The sequence below is a fragment of the Meles meles genome, chromosome X (genome assembly GCF_922984935.1).
Source record: "Meles meles chromosome X, mMelMel3.1 paternal haplotype, whole genome shotgun sequence".
Taxonomy (NCBI): Eukaryota; Metazoa; Chordata; class Mammalia; order Carnivora; family Mustelidae; genus Meles; species Meles meles.
In genome coordinates, this window is record NC_060087.1 from 94,620,897 (window position 1) to 94,636,847 (window position 15,951).

The window sequence follows — 15,951 nt, forward strand, 5'->3', positions numbered from 1 at the left end:
TGTAAAGGACCCCAAACTCCCCTTCTGAGTAAGTCATGTACCTTGTTACAAAACCGCTAGCAGGCACGTACTCTCAACTTGTCCCAATAACCATGAGTATAGCAAGAATCTGTGTCACACTCCCCTGCGCAATCCTAAATGGCCTCTTCATCATCCTCATTGGATGGATCCTCTTCCTTTCTCTTTTCCCTGCTAGTCTCAGTAATTACAGAGAATCCCTCATCTCTATTTATTTATCATGCTTACCTCCCATCATCAGCGCTTGATCTCTCCTATCCTGGAGCACAGAAATCTCTTTCTCTGTGTTCGCTTGATGTCGAGGTCCTACTAGCAATAAAGGAGTTCTGCCTTTAATGGACAAAGACCCATGAAGACAGTTGTTGCTTTTCTCAAATAATAATACCTACCGTGTATGGAGCCTCGCTCTGCCCAAGGCACTTGTTCCACTGCATTTTGTTCTCACACCTCTCCACCTATTTGACAGGTGGGTCATTGATATGGAGTCATTCCCCAAGATTTCCCAGCTGGATCTGTCTGACTCCAGAACAGAGCTTTTTGCTGGCTCCACTCACCAGCTTCTTTTGCTTGTATCCACCTGTACGCTCCTGGGACTGCCCAGGCTGCTGTGTGGGAGACAGGTTTCCTCCCTTGGTGGCAAACAATGATTCATTCTGATGACTTAGAGGATGCAGATCTAGCTTGTGGGGGAAACATCCACAAGATTATCACCCCAGGAAATGCAAATAAGCCCTCTTTGGCGTGTCCTTTCTCTACCTTCATTTCAAATTATGATTATGATAGCTGGCACAGAAGCAAAGGAATAATTATGTCTGCTGACTGGAAACTGAGGCCCAAAAGTCTTTAACTCGTTTTTGCCCACTAGTTTGTGAGTTGTAAGTAAATGTATGCATCTAAGTGAAAATACTTTCTTGAAATATTTTAATTAACAATTTCAACTTAGTGAAGGCACAAAGCCATTTACCTCCAACATGGAGATAGATAGATGAGTTTGAAATGTTTTTCCAAGATGTAATTTTAAAAAGGAACTTTGGCCTGGAAACCCGAAGATCTGGGTCCCAGTTCTTGATGTGCCACTTCTTAGCCTGTAATGTCAGGCAAAACCACTTAATCTTGCTGAATCTGTTTCCTCATGTGTAAAATATGAATAATGACACTTTCCTTGTCTAATTCACAGAGATGGTATGGTAGGGATCCTGTTATTGGGAAGTGCTTTGTAAATTCCAAAGTACTCTACAAGCATAAACCATGGGCAAGACAAAGTGCAAGCCTTAGAAAGGGACCGGCAGGAAGACTTTGAGTAGAGTTCTAAGCAAGGATTTCAAAAAGGATTGAACCACGTGGAAAAGTTGTGCTTCTCACAATTGGTTTCCCCTTATCTTAGCGTTAGGGGTCCAAATCCAAATGGGGTTTCCACCTGGGTCTATGATGATCTTCAACTGTGTGACCTCCAGGAAACCAGTCTCGGTTCTCATCTAAACGGAATATCCCAGTCCTAGAGGGGGACTGGCACGAGAATTAAATGACCCTTGACACCAGGGAAGCCAGGGACCTGGATAATGCTGCCTAGGTAAGCAGACTAAAAAGTACAGAACTGATTGGGATGTCACCGTGGTTAGAAGTGCAGAGATGTTGCACTGGAATGAGACACAGGAGGAAGGGTGGAATGTAGGTGGATCTTGTATGAAGTTATGGGCACCTCAAACTCATGAAAGTCAATCCCAAGTTAGAACCGAAAATTGCCTTCTGGGTAACGGAAACGGCCGGCCCCGCACAGCGTGAGTGCTCGCTCAACACAATGTGACATGGATAGGGACTGTCCTCGGTCTCCTGGTCTCTATCTGTTATTCTCTTTGGCCCTAGGCTTGCCAGAGACACTTGCGGAGGCAAGCCATCAGTACCCAGAAAGAAGACTGAAAAAAGAGGTGCGGGCGTTGACGGCAGGCCCTGAGCCCTGGTACAGAACCCCTTCTCCCCGCCCTTGCTCCTTCACCCCCCACCCCCATCGCCGGGTCGGCACAATCAGGCTTGGGAGAGTGAAAGGGTTTCACTTCCGCCTGGCTGCAGGAACCACAAGTTCCAGACTAGGTCGGAATTGTAATAATCACAGTCAAAACCACCCAGATGCTCTCATACACCCAGCCGCGCGCGCATCCCAGGGCCGCGGGGCGCACGTGAGCCCACGCCCCGCGCGCCCGGCCCTGCCTCCCGCTGGAGCATCCTAGGCAGCGGCCGCAGACCCAGCCGCCGCCGCCGCCGCCTCCTCCGCCGCCGCCGCCTCCTCCTCCTCCTCCTCCTCCTCCTCCTCCTCCTCCTCCTCCTCCTCCTCCTTCTAGTCCTCCTCGCGCCGCCGCCGCCACCGTCTTCTCTCCCCTCTCCTCCTCCTTCCTCCCCCAGTTCCTGCTCCTCCTCGCGTCTGCGGCAGCGAAGGGCAGAACCCTGAGCAGCGGCTGCCTGCGCTCCGGCCGCCGAGAGCCTGGAACAGGTCTGTTCGGGGGGCGCTTTGTTGCGGGCAGTTGGAGCGCCCCTGGCTCCCAGAGTCGTCGGGAGGGAGCGCGGCGGGAACGGGGATGGACGATTTCTCCGCGTTGGTTTTTTTTTTTTTTTTTCTATGAATAGACGGGGTGCGATGGGACGGGAGGGCAGCTCGGTCCCTTGCCCGGTTCGCCGTCCCTCCGACTTCGGGGCGAGGGATCCCCGAAGCTGCACGGACTCCCGCCCCCCGCCCGCCCCTCAAGCTCTCTTCCTGTGCACCCCCCACTCCTCGCATCACTTCCCAGAGCTGAGCTTTCTCTTGTTCTGGGAGCTCGTGGATGGGGGCGGGGAGAGACGGATGGAGCCGATACAGCTGGGCACCTGGGTGCATGGGGCTTTGTTACATACAACAAAAACCAGTCCGCACCAGCTTCCAGTTCCAGGCTAGGCTGCAGTCTGCCGGAGTGTCGGGTGTGGGTCGGGCACACTGGGGAAGTGAGAGAATGCGAGGGGGCACTCCCTGTGTGTGTGACTGGGCACACAGGAATGCGGTGGCATGTGTGTGGGGGGGGAGGATGGTGCGGGTTTTGTGCGGGATGCAGTTGAGTATGAGTTGGAGTGTGGGGTGTAGTGTGTTTGTGTGTGTGTGCCTGCGCCATGGGGCTGGGTTACTCCTGGCATTACATGTCCTTGGGTATCATCCCATGCCAAGCCAGATTGCAGTAACACGCAGGCAGATCAGGTCCAACCTGTTCTGCCCACATTGGAAGGATAATGATGGTTTCAAGGTGATGGAAATCCCCCCAGCTTGGGGCTGTTGCTTAGGACATTCTGCTTGTGGAATTTCCAGCCAGGTTGACCAAGTCCTACTGGACATCATTATTGTTCCCCCAAAGACGCCCAACTTTCTTAGTAGGTTTCCCTCTCTCAGCCTATGAGGATCCAAAGCTCTTACAGTGATCCCTGCAGTGCTTCCCCCAGCACCCCTTTAATTAGTGGATGCTCATGTCCTCTTTACTGCAGTGATGTTACTTTTGAGCTAGGATGTAGCTGTATGTTTGGAGAAAAGTGAATATACTGGATGCACCTATGAATTAGTAGTGAATTTGGGTTAGAGGGTTTATTTTTTCTCCTGGAACCATAAGATGTGAATTGGTATTGTCTTTTTTTTTAATCAAAGAAAGAAGAAATCAACAAACATGAACAAAACTGCTAGGCCTTCTCTTGTATGTTTTATCTGAAGATTTAAGAAAGCATTATTTGTCAGGGACCAAAAATGTACAGTTAAGGGTAGTGATTGTTCAGTCAAACAACTGACATTTATTAAACACCTGCTATGTGCCAGTGGTAATGCTAGGTATTGGAAGAATATAAACAAATAAATGAATAAAACTTCATCTCAGCTGTCAGGGAGTACACCGTCCAGGAGGCAAGGTAGAAGTGTGTAAGCAGATGATTCTGGTAAAGTATGACAAGAGATAGGCTGGGTACTGTAAGAGCACAGAAGAGGGGTGCCTGGCTGGGAGTGGGAACTGTGATCAGGAGAGGCTCCAGGGCACCTGGGTGGCTCAGTCAGCTAAGCGTCCAACACTTGATTTCGGCTCAGGTCATGATCTCAGGGTCAGGTTCCACACTCAGCATGGAGACTGCTTGAGATTCTCTCTCTCCCTCTGCCCCTCCCCCCAACTTCCGTGTGCATATGCGCATTCTCTCTCTTTCTCAATAAAAACGTTTAGGAAAGAAAGAAAAGCAGTTAGATAGGCAGGCTGGCTTCATGGGGGATGTGACATTTGAGTGAGTCTTGAAGAATTAATTCACCAGGTGGTCAGGTTGAAGGACGGGCATCTACAAAGGCAGAGGGGTCATGATTAAGCAAGATGCTGGGAGTCTTCCTAAGTATTACTATCACAAACTAAGAATGAGTCTCCATGGACTGGGATGGTGATTAATGGTGAATCCAAAAGGAGTCATTATTGCAGATTGATAAGGATCGGCATACCTCCCCATCTTAAGAAAGGTCCAGTTCATTGAAAAATATTAGTGTTTTGCTTTAAGCAAATCTTCTATGGGTAAGTATGTATTTACAAGGCAAATGACCTAGATGGACAGTATTCACATCGCAGAATGTGTTGCTTTACAAAAGGCTTCATAATCAAATCGTTTTAAATAGCAGTGCCCCTCTGACCTTTACAGTGACGATTTTTACCCCAAAGCCATTTACACAGAATCTTTTGTGTAGCCAGTGGATAGATAAGGAGAGATATACTGCACTGCATTTGCTTTGTGCACAAAAAGTTACCAATGTCGGTGTGGGTACCTTCTCTCATGGTGTGGGTGTTTGAGAAACACTGACTACTAAAAGCATGGAAATAATAGTAATAAATATGAAATCCATTATCTGTTCTCTTTTATCATTTGGATTATATGTAAAATGCAAATTAACCAGGACAGGGTCTTCAGGGACTTTTACATTTTAGATACTGTTAGTGGTGTCACTGGTAATTAATAATAGCCCAGGATTTCTGTCCTGAATGTTAGGTGTATAGTCAGGAACGGCTGTGTGAGGACTGACTAACACGCCCGCAGTTAGTCCAGAATAGGGGCCCATTCTGAGTCTCCCATTTTGTTTTGTTGGGGTCGATGGCACGGGCTGATAAATGGCACTGGAAACGAACCTAAAAGATTAATGATTTCTGCTGGAAGTACCTGGTGGGCACACAATCACAGTAGTTAAGCGTGTGGGTTCTGAGGGCTTGGACCAGCATCCTGAGCATCTCCTCCCTGAAATGAAGACCAAAAATAGCCCTGGGTTCTGTATGAAAGGAATGCAAGCAGAAACAATTGAGCTTGAATTGACTATACCCCCATCCTCCTCCCCGCCCCCAGCATGGCCAATGCCCGGAGGCAGAGGAGATGACGGCCTGGGGTCCTTTGGGTACACCAAGGTCCTTTGCTCATTGGCTGTCAGCAGCAGCAAGTATTAGGCAACATCTCTAAGGCACATTCCCCCACAGCTCGGGCTGGAAGGGAGAGGACATGTCTGCTGTGTCTGTGTTCAGGTAAGTCTAGTGGCTGGACCAGGGGCTTGCCAGTGTGGAAGCTGAAGAAGCCTCGTTCCACCGGATGTCAGTAGGTGTTACACACTCACATCCAGACACAGAGTTTTGTGGTCAAGTTAAATTTGGGAAATTCTTGCTTAAACAAAAACAGGTTTGTTTACTTCAGGGCTCCTTAAAAGCCTTCCCCAGGCTCTTGTGTATTGTGAGTCGCCAGGAGAAGAGAATCTGCAGCCTTTCCTAGATGTGTCTGCCCACAGAACCCAGTGTTCTGACAGGCATTTGGCCCGACTGCTATTGAGAAGAATATTCGCTGGGCAATGCCAGGCAATGGCCTTTCCTGCAGAGTTCGGAGGCTGTCCATATCTTATTGGGTAAACTTGGATGCCTCGCTTCGCCCTCTAGGCCTTCCTTCCCCCATGCGTCAAATGAGGCTGATCATAATCATTGCTCTCACCGTCTGTGATGGTGTGATGACAACCGAGATAATATCTGTGCAAGTATTTTGAGCTCTTTAGAAGAAGAGCTCTATATAAACTCTAGGTTATTATGAAAGGGAAGTGCAGAATTAAGACAATTATCCTGATAATTCAGGCCCAAAGCCTGTTTTTCTGCTGCATTGTCGGGCAGACTGCCTCAATTCTCTGCTCGGCTTTGACTGCAAAGACCTATCCTCATTCAACCTTGGGTGACTCAGTTCTTTGCGCTTACTTCCTTTCACTTCCTGAAGATTCCAGTGTGGCCTCTCATTTCCTGGGCCGGGGTATCATCAGCACAGCCGTAAGAAAAAAATCCCATCAATTTGAACATACCCTGCTGACCAGAGAACCCTGGAGGTGGAAATTAAGTTGAGTTGGAAAGTTGCTTTTATCCTTCAGACTCACTCCCCTGCAGAAGTAGTTCCGGAGGGCCACCTTGGACGCAGACACTGTTGGGTTCATGTTCAGTGGCTCCCATGCCTGGACCGTGTGGTCAATAGGAAGGTGTGGCCAACTTTAAGGAAATTTAAAGGCAGAAGAAAAAGCACTCGTGTGACTATTGACCCTCTCCGATTCCCTTGGCTCTTCATTAATTCCCTCAACCTCTCTTCTTTTAAACTGCCTTGAAGGAAGAGTGCCTTTCTTGAGAATTAAGAGCTAATAACCATTGTCAGCTGCGCCAGGGGTAGAGACTGACGGGGGGGGGGGGGCTTAGAGTTGCCCATTCCCCTGTATACCTTACACACAACTAGCCACTCTCCACAGGAAAGCAACAAGCTTCAGTGGCAGTAGGAAAGGTTTAGGTTAGCCATGAGAGGAGACACTGTGACTTTAAGCCTGCACTACTGGACAGCAAGAGCAAAGTCCTCCTCTTTTCTGGAGAGTTTGGCAGAAATACCTGTCCAATAGGGGAGGTTCATAATGGTAGCACTGCAAATGCTTTTCCAAGTTCATGCAGTGCAAAGCTTCTGTTTTGGACAAGCAAAATGCTAGAGAAGTGCAGTGACTTCTCTAGGCTCCCACAGCTATCACGTGACAGAACAGAAGTCATTCTAGAGCCTAAATTCAGATCTGCTGCCTCCTAATTCTCTTTCCACTAGACCCAGCCATCTTCTCACGTACTTCAGGCGAGTGCGGGTTGGCTCATTCAGTGGGACTTGGAAGTCACGTCCAGGTTTGAGTTGTGTGGTCTCTCGTGTGGCCACTTTAGTGGAGAGACGGTTTTCTAGTGGAGCCTGAAAAGGCCATGCATGTTCCCCTGTCTCTTTCTGTAACTTTTGAGTGTCCGGTTGTCTGATTTACCCAGTCAAGCGGCCAGATGGAAACCTCGGGACCGGGTATTCTGCGTCGATGCTCAGTGGATGATTCAATTACCAAGTCCTTCTTCCTTGGCGATGATTCACTTCTTTTGTGGACCCATGACCTCCTTGAAAGTTTGATGAAGGCCACTGATGAACTCCCCCACAAAAGGGCATGGAATTTGAGGGTGGTGTAGGTGTGGGATTCCCACTCTGCCAGCTGTTGGTGTTGGCACACAGCCCAAGGTCACCTGTAGATGCTCCCTAAATACAAAAGATTCCCAGAGTTGGACTTGTCAGCCTTAACTGGGGGAGCCGGTGGGCGTGTGGTGGGGATTGAAAATACTGGGGTGAGTCTTGTGCCAAATAAACTGGGGGAGGGAATGGATTCAGTTCCTGAGGTAAAAACAGAAGAAGAACTGAAGTGAATAAGCATGTCTCCTTCTCCCAAGATTATGGAAAACCTGCGAGGCAAAGGAGGCAGGGCAGGAAGAATGGCGGGAGATGTGAAAACATGGGAGAGGGTGTCCATTTCACCCTAATAGCATGAAAAGAAACTCTCTTAAAATGTTGGGGGAACCCCTTTCACTTCTTTCTAGTGTTTTGTAATTTCTAAGTAGCAAAGCCCATGGGTTGGGTATTAGAAATTATCTTAGATGCACTAACACCATGTATTTGAAGAGGAGATTTTTAGAGGCTGGGAAATTGTGGGGGAGTGGCACAGCTTGTCTTACTTCTTGTTTCCAGAAAGCTCTTTTATGATTAAAATAATACATGCTTGGAGTGCCTGGGTGGCTCAGTCGGTGAAGTGCCTGCCTTTGGCTCAGGTCATGAACCCAGGGTCCTGGCATCGAGTTCCACATCAGGCTCCCTGCTCAGCGGGGCATCTGCCTCTCCTCTACCTCTGCCTGCCACTCTACCTACTTGTGCTCTCTCTCTCTCTATTAAGCAAATAAATAAATCTTTAAAAAATAAAATAATACACGCTTATGCCTGTAAAAATAGAAGTCTGGGGTAGATAGAATGTTCTGGGCCTTGCCACCACCTGATCCCTACCCTCTTCACTATTTGGCATTTATCATTTGTGCATGTTTTTATGAATATTCCTACATGTATTCCTGTGCATGAAATAACAAAGGATGTGACCAGCATTCTGAATACTGTTCTCCAACATGCTTTTCATGGAACTCTTTGTCTGGATGTCTTTTCCTGCTAGTATACCTAGAGCTGTCTCATTCTTTTTAAGAGCTGTGTAGTACTCTAATTTCTGTGGTTGGGACATAATGTCTTTAATCCAGCTTTCTTTTGTGAATTTTTATATTATTTCTAATTTTTAAAAAGAATTACTAAATATTGGGGCAGGGAACTCCCTTTTACTTGCACCCCTGCGTACCCTTGCAAGGGTTTTTGTAGAATAAATGCCCAGTTGTGAAACCGGTGGTTCAAAGACTTCGGTCAGCACATCCTTGATTTTAATAGAGCCCTGCCCAAATTGCCTTCGAGTGAGATTATAGCCACTTATCTTCCCACCAATAATGGCCATGTCTCTAGTTCAGCTCTTCCTCACCAATTTCAGATACTCTGGGCTTTAGAATCTTTGACAATGTGGTAGCTGAAAACAATCCCTATTTTCTTTGCTTTTGGGGGGGTACCAGAGAGGTTGAATACCTTTTTGTGTGTGTATTGGCCTAATTTTCTATTCTGTTGTTCTTTCTCATCTCAGTAACTGCAATCTCTTTGCATATTTCTGACAGCAGTTAACACTTACCTCTGTTGTAAGTAGTTTATTATTTACTTTTTTTGCTTAGATTTTTAAAGTGTCTTTCAGTTGTACAGAAGTGTTACAAACTTGAAAAATCCCAGTTGTCTTTCAGTTGTACAGAAATGTTACAAACTTGAAAAATCCCACAGTGAATGTCCTTGGACTGTATCATATGCATTGGGCTCATTATTTCCTTAAGATAAATTCCGAGGACTGGCTTTGTTCAGGTAATTTTTTCCCCTAGATCTTGCCAAATTGTTCTCTGAAGTGTTCTTTTTTCTTTTTTTCTCTTCTTTTTCTTTTCTTTCTTTCTTTTTTCTTTTTCTTTCTTTCTTTTTCCTTTTCCTTTCTTTCTTCTTTTTTTAACCAATTTACATTCCAACCACAGAATATAAAAGTATACTTCACTCCTCCTTCCCATAATTAAGATTTCGGCTCTTAAATCAAGTATTAGGGAGGAATTCATATTTGGCACCAAAAAGGCTTGGAGCAGAAATTCCTAACTGCACACGAAACATATGTAATACATGGTTCACCTTCAATTATTTAAGCAAACAGGCTTTTTAATTCATTTCCAACTAGAACTGTGTCGAACGCATTTTCCTGACATCAAGTCCCTGTAAATTCACTGTGAAATGAATGGCCATTTAGGGTCATTTCTGTTGGCAGCAGCTGTGGCAGCGGACAATGGCAAATTGACTTTAGAGATCTACCTTGTAAGACACTTGGGAAAAAAGCTACTGCCGCATCTTCACCGACCTCTGAGGTCAGGTAGATTGGTTCCAGAATTTTCCAGAGACTGAGTGCTGAGTAGGAGTCAGCTTCTATCCAGCTTGACTTCCTGCAAAGAGGACAAGTTTGAGGCCCTCCCATGAGAAGTTATTCTCACAGAAATAAACAGTGATGTCACCCTCTGCAAAGGGAATAGTGGCAAACGGGGACAGGTGTAGTTTCTCCCCTCACTCCGCCACCACTTACTTCATCTTCTGCCTCTCCTTTCTGCCCATGTCCACATATGGCCCTGGGGAATTTGGTGTCTGCTATAGGCCACCAGTAGGTTTGAGGATTAGGAGAAGATGGAAGTCACGGGAGTCAGTTGTGTGGTTTGAGAACTTTCTTTTTTCTTCGCGTGACAGCAGCAACCTTAAAATTCCCTGAGGGGTGGCAGAGCAGCATGAGGCCCACAAACGGATGGTGACGACACAGCTGGAGAGGAGACAGTGCTCTCAGAGTCGGACGTTGCTGGGAAATGCTCCTGACCTACCCCACTGCTTGCTAGCTAAAAATCTGGCACTTGGTCTCCTCTAGGGATAGACCTCAGTGCCTTTGAGGTGCTGTTTTCCAATCAGATAGATTTAAGAACACCCTTTGTACTTACCTGTCGTTCCTTTTACCTAGCGTGGTACACACACAGCCTGTCGCTGGGATGCTTTTGAGTTGTCAGAAGATGGGGGAGGGGGGTTATGGTACCCAAAGGAATCATTTGGATTATTTGAACTATTGACATTTATGATTTGTGGTTTCCCACTTACCTCAAAATCTTGGTATTAGGCAAATGGCTCTAGGTCCTATCTAATATTTGTTGGGCTTTTTTCCTTTCTTTTAAAGGTTTGGAATAGCATAAGGAGAATTCACCGGGGAACTGATGACTAGATAATATGATTATTCATCTTTGCAGCCTTGAAAAAGAAATACTTTTCGTTGTTAAGCTCACGAGTGTCCCATCTTAAAGCGAGGGTATCTCTTTTTCAGTGCTGAATAATTTAAAACTGAAGCATTGTAGCCACAAATATGGTCTCTCCACATAAATCATGTGTCCTATTTCTCCTTAGGGATGGTCATAAGGGGAAAGGCCAGGTTTTCTTTTCTTTTTTAAAACTCTGTTTGATGCTTTTAGTAGAACTTGGAATCATCGTGTTTTGTTTTTACTAAATTATTCCCCAGAGGTAGCATTGGTTTTGAATTCTGATTAGAACCAGGAAGGACACCCTTCTGCATACTTAAGGAAAGGAAAATTCTCGCTGAGAAGCAAAGATAGTCGGTAAATGGAGCATACAGTGAATGGGGAGGCAAAAGACCCAGGTTCCGATTCTGGTTTTGGTACGGATTAGCTGCATGACCTTTAACAAGGGCTTAAATGTCTCTGGGAATCTGGTTCCTTACATATAAAATGAGGACCTAGGAATCGCAGATCTATTTTGCAGTGCCTTCCATTTAAATTAAGCATGCTCATGTCCAAAGTTGGAGCGTGCTTTTGTGACAGAATCACTTGGGAGCACATTCAAAGCTAGAGTCCCCATCTCAGGCCCCTGAATCTGCAACTCCAAGAGGGAACCCAGCCAAGTCTTATGTCTTAACCAGCTTCTCAGGTGATTCAGAGAAGGCAGAAACCCCCTCCTGTGGTATATTTCAGGAGGCAAGAACCCTTGGGCTTTCTGGCCTGAGGGAATGAAAGCCATTTCCCAAAGTGAGAAAGTCCCGGCTTCCCAGTAGCTCTGGTTTACAAACCCGAGACACCAGGGGTGCCTGGCTGGCTCTGTTGGTAGAGCATGTAACTCCTGGTTTCAGAGTTGTGAGTTCGAGCCCCACGTTGGGTGTAGAGATTACTTAAAAATTTTTAAAAATTAAAAAAAAAAAAAGGAAAGAAAGAAAGAAACCTGTGACAGGAGACTGCATTCAAGGAGGCTGGTTTTTGACCTAGTTCCCTGGGGCTGGTTTCTGCCTAGGTAAGCGGAGAGCAGAATGTTCTTTTGAATAAGAGCAGGCCTGGATGAACAGACTGACCAGCTCTTCAGTAATGAGCATATTTCAGGCCCTTTGGCACAAAATCTTCAGTAGCAGCATCTCTGAGAAAGGACAAAGTGGTTTCCAGAGCTCAGACCCTTTCTGTCCAAGCTCTCCCTCAAATCCCTTTTGACGGTTCTACCCCTCCTGTGACTTTTTAAAACTTTTATTTCTCTTCCCTTCCTCAAACTCCCAGTGTGTCGGTATGTTCTCTCATCTGATGGGATTTCAACACCCCAGCTTTTTATGCCCTAACCTCGCCTCAGCTTCCACCACACCCCTCAGCCCTCCCTCTGTCATAGCACTGATTGTATTTCTTCCAACCCGAAGCATGGCCTCGGTGCCCTCCTGTTCACTAAATGCCCACAGAAAAGGAGTCAGCATCAACATACACCCATTTACCCCACTTACATTCTTGTGGCTCACCCTTCAGCCCTTCATTTCATTGCAGGGGAAATTGGAGCCAGAGACATGCCTCTCCAAGGCAAACTTTCAGAGACAGCAAGACTTCCTTTTTATATATAGCTACCATTTATTGAGCTGTGTGCCAGGCCCTGCGCTGCTCTCATGGTGACACGAGCTGTCGAATCTACTCCCTTCCCCAACTCTGTCGAGGGTAGAGACTAGCTGTCTACTCATCTTTCAGAGGAGGAAACCGAGTCCCAGAGCTGCTAAGTGACTTGCACACCAAGTTCATTCAGCTGGTGAGTGGCGCAGTGGGTCTGGCTGCCTGGTCCTGGGGCCTGAAGGGTTAAATGGAGTATTCGGCTGCAAAGTGTTCCCCCGCGGTAATAAGGCAGTTATGCCAAGGCAAGTGTGTGCAGCAAGAGATTTTCTTGGCTGTGAAGCCTCAGCCCCGAAGACTTTGAATAACTTCAGATACCAGGGAAGAGAGGCGAGTTCATTTTAAGGGCAGAGTGATGTGGCAAGGGTCTTGTATCGTTGGAAGGCTGGGGCCAGGAAACAGGCTTTGCTGTTGACACATCGGGAACTGAGTAGCACAGTGCAGGCTGGCATTGGGAGAGAAATTCCCGAGACCCCGTGACTTTTGTTAGTTTCACAGATTCCGGGGGCCGGGAAACCTACCAGGTATTTTTCTCCTCCTAATCCTGTCAGGAAGCTGGCACCAAGGCTAGAGGGGACCAGAGGTCAGGAGGGAGTTCCAGGATGCTCTCAGCTAATGGGGGTTTGGATTAGGGGGGGAAAGCCCAGGGGAGGGGGCAGAATAGGCTTGGATACTTGCATTTTCAAGTCACCTGAGTCCTTCTTGGTTGATTGTCATTATCAGATTTGGGGCATAGAGCAAAGGGTATTTGGCAGCCACCAATTCAAAATCACAGGACTAGGACCGATGGGTGTCTAACTCATGAGCACAACACATCCAGGCACAGAGATTTCCAGAATATGCCCATTGGACGGAGTCTATCCTCAGACCCTAAGCTAATGCCCCATTTGAAGAAGCCCAACTCTTCATGGTGACCGGAACTCATGCACTCAACCTTGCTGCACAAAAACAATTTTTCCCCCTCTTTCTTGGCTCTTTCCTGGCAAGGTCTTGTATTGGTCTCTAAAAATCTCCCCAACTGTAATGATCCTGATTCTCTCTTGTCCGTGGAGATCATTGAGCAAAAACAAACGGGCCAAGCTATGCGCTTGCGGTTGTCTTCAGGTTTTCCCTGGCCAAAGAGCTATTTTGGAGAAAAAGAGAAAGCAGTGTAAGGGCAGGGAGCTGCAGTCGCTTGCCCAAGTCCAAATCCCGGCCCTATCTTGTGGCTGTGTGATCTCGGAAAATTTCTTAACCACCTAACTTCCTTTAACTTTGTAAAATGAAAAGAGTAATAATTTGTACCCACTTCATGGAGTTCAGGGTAGGAATCAAAGCAATCATATAGATCAAGGGTTTGCCCCAGAGTTTATGCTCAATAAATGGCAGCTTATTTTTTTAAGGTCCTATTCATTTATTTGAAAGAGAGGGAGAGCGAGAGAGAGGAGGAGCAAGCACAAGCGAGGAGGGGGAGGAGGGCAGAGGCAGAGGAAGAAGCAGGCTCCCCGCTGAGCAGGGAGCGAAATGTGGGACCCAATCTCAGGACTCTGGGGTTATGACCTGAGCCCAAGTCAGAGACATTATAACCGACTTAGCTACCCAGGCTGCCCAACAGCTTATTATTATTATTATTATTATTATTATTATTATTATTATTAGGTGTACACATAGCCCTGTGGAGAGGTGTGGGTCCTGGCCAAGGCACTTTGGACAAGTGGCTGACCTTCTCTAAACTTCAGTCTCTTCACCTGTATAATGGAGATAAAAGAGTAGGTACTTATTAAGGTCCCCCCCTCCACACATTCAGGAATAAACAAGATAATTCTCACAAATTTCTCAGCGCAGTGCATGGTACATAGAAGTGCTAGAAAGGTATCCTTACTGTCAGTCGATTGCCAACTTCAGTGACCCTTGTGGGCCCTTTGGTCCCTGGTTTCTCAGTGTCTGGGTCATCCTTGGGCCTTGCTCCTGGCCCAGCAGAGGTTGCTGATGCCCATGCGGTATGCGTTGTTTGGGACAAGCAGGCGACAGGGCCTTTTTGTGTGGGGACATCCTGATGCTGATAGGGCTTTCTGCAACAGTACTCCCAAAGCACCCGTGGGCCTCCTGGACAGCTTCTGATTCCCGGCCCCAAAATGGCTCACAAAGTAACAAAAATTTTGATGAGGCGGACCCGTGGTTCACAAAGTAACAAAAATAGGGAAGAGGCCTGCTGGGCAATGTCCACAGGAGCAGGGAGAGCACACGGTTCTGCTGCTTGCCCCCCCCCCCCCACCGCCTCCCGTGGCAGCCCCAGCCAGCATATATTCCCTTCTGGCATTCCTCCAAGACAACAGGCCGGAGAGCCCGCGCCTCTCCTCCCCAAGTGATACATCAGGTATGGCAACCAGATGCTCCCATAGTGACAGTTCCTACCTGATCAATGGAGCTGGGAATTGGGCCCTGGTGACAGGGCCTGCCTTGAGGGGGACCACCTCCCAGGGCATCACCTGCCTCAACCTGGTGACCAAGCAACCTGTTCCCGCCCCCCCCCCCCCCGGCCGCACTGGCTGTGTACTAGTCTCAGCTTTTCTCTCTAAATGAATCCCCACCGCTGGGGCCCCAGAGTGACCATTTCAGGCATGCACTGCCGTCAGCGGATTCCCCAATGTCTGTGCCTTAGCTCAGCCCTTGCTACTCCTTCCCTGAACTACTGAGTATTATTGCCACTGCCATCTTGCTATTAATAACAGCAGTAATAGCTCACACTTATTGGGTGTTGATTACGTGCCGGGCATTTCCAACAATCCCGTGGGGGCATAGGTACTATTATTAGTCCCATTTTACAGAGGAGGAATCATAACATCTACCATTCAATGAGTGCTTACTGTGTGCTGGACACTAAGCTAAGGAACTGCCATGTGGTAACCGTTTTAATCCTTGTGATAACTTTATGAGGCCGGCCCCATTATTGCTACTAGATGTCTCTGTGGGCTTGAATAGGAAGGGTCTAGATGGGAAGCAAGACCCCTACAGAATATTCGGAAGAGTTTGGATGACCTAGGAGGACCCAGAATAATCGGAAGGGTTTGCATGACCCAGGAGGACCCAAGAGTTTGCATGTCCATTGACGACAAGTCCTTCCTCACCACCCTTTCCCCTTGCTCATTCCCAGCCCTGCGGGGTCCTTGGTCGTGGCTGGAGATGGGAGGAGGAGGGCCCACACCACCTCTAACTGCTTGTAGCCATGGAGGAGGAGTGCCATATGCCCACCCTGGGCTGTTTTGGGGGATCCATGGGACCAGATTAGGGTAGTGGCATGGTGGAAAGTACCAAATCAAGGTCCTGCTGCTTAGCCTGGAGTTTCAGACTTCTTACTATATGACTACAAAGGACTCTAACATGCATTTCCGATAGTATTGTTTTCACACAGACCCCACACTCTACTCATACCTGCCCATCCCCAGAACATACCTTGTACACAAATACCCATTTCCAAGGCTTTGCTTCGGGTATTGTCCTGCTGGTTCCTCTCCAGAAAGCCTTCTCAGACCAC

At 47.4% G+C, this 15,951-nt stretch overlaps 1 protein-coding gene across 1 annotated transcript in view; it reads left to right on the top strand.

Annotated features, from left to right (window-relative positions):
* The first annotated feature begins 2,387 nt into the window (after positions 1-2,387).
* The window catches only part of PAK3 (p21 (RAC1) activated kinase 3), a 242,280-nt gene continuing 228,716 nt past the window's right edge, over positions 2,388-15,951 (top strand). Inside the window, exon 1 of the mRNA XM_045995443.1 lies at positions 2,388-2,503. The gene's annotated coding sequence lies outside the window, so the exon portion shown is untranslated. The remainder of the gene's footprint in view (positions 2,504-15,951) is intronic.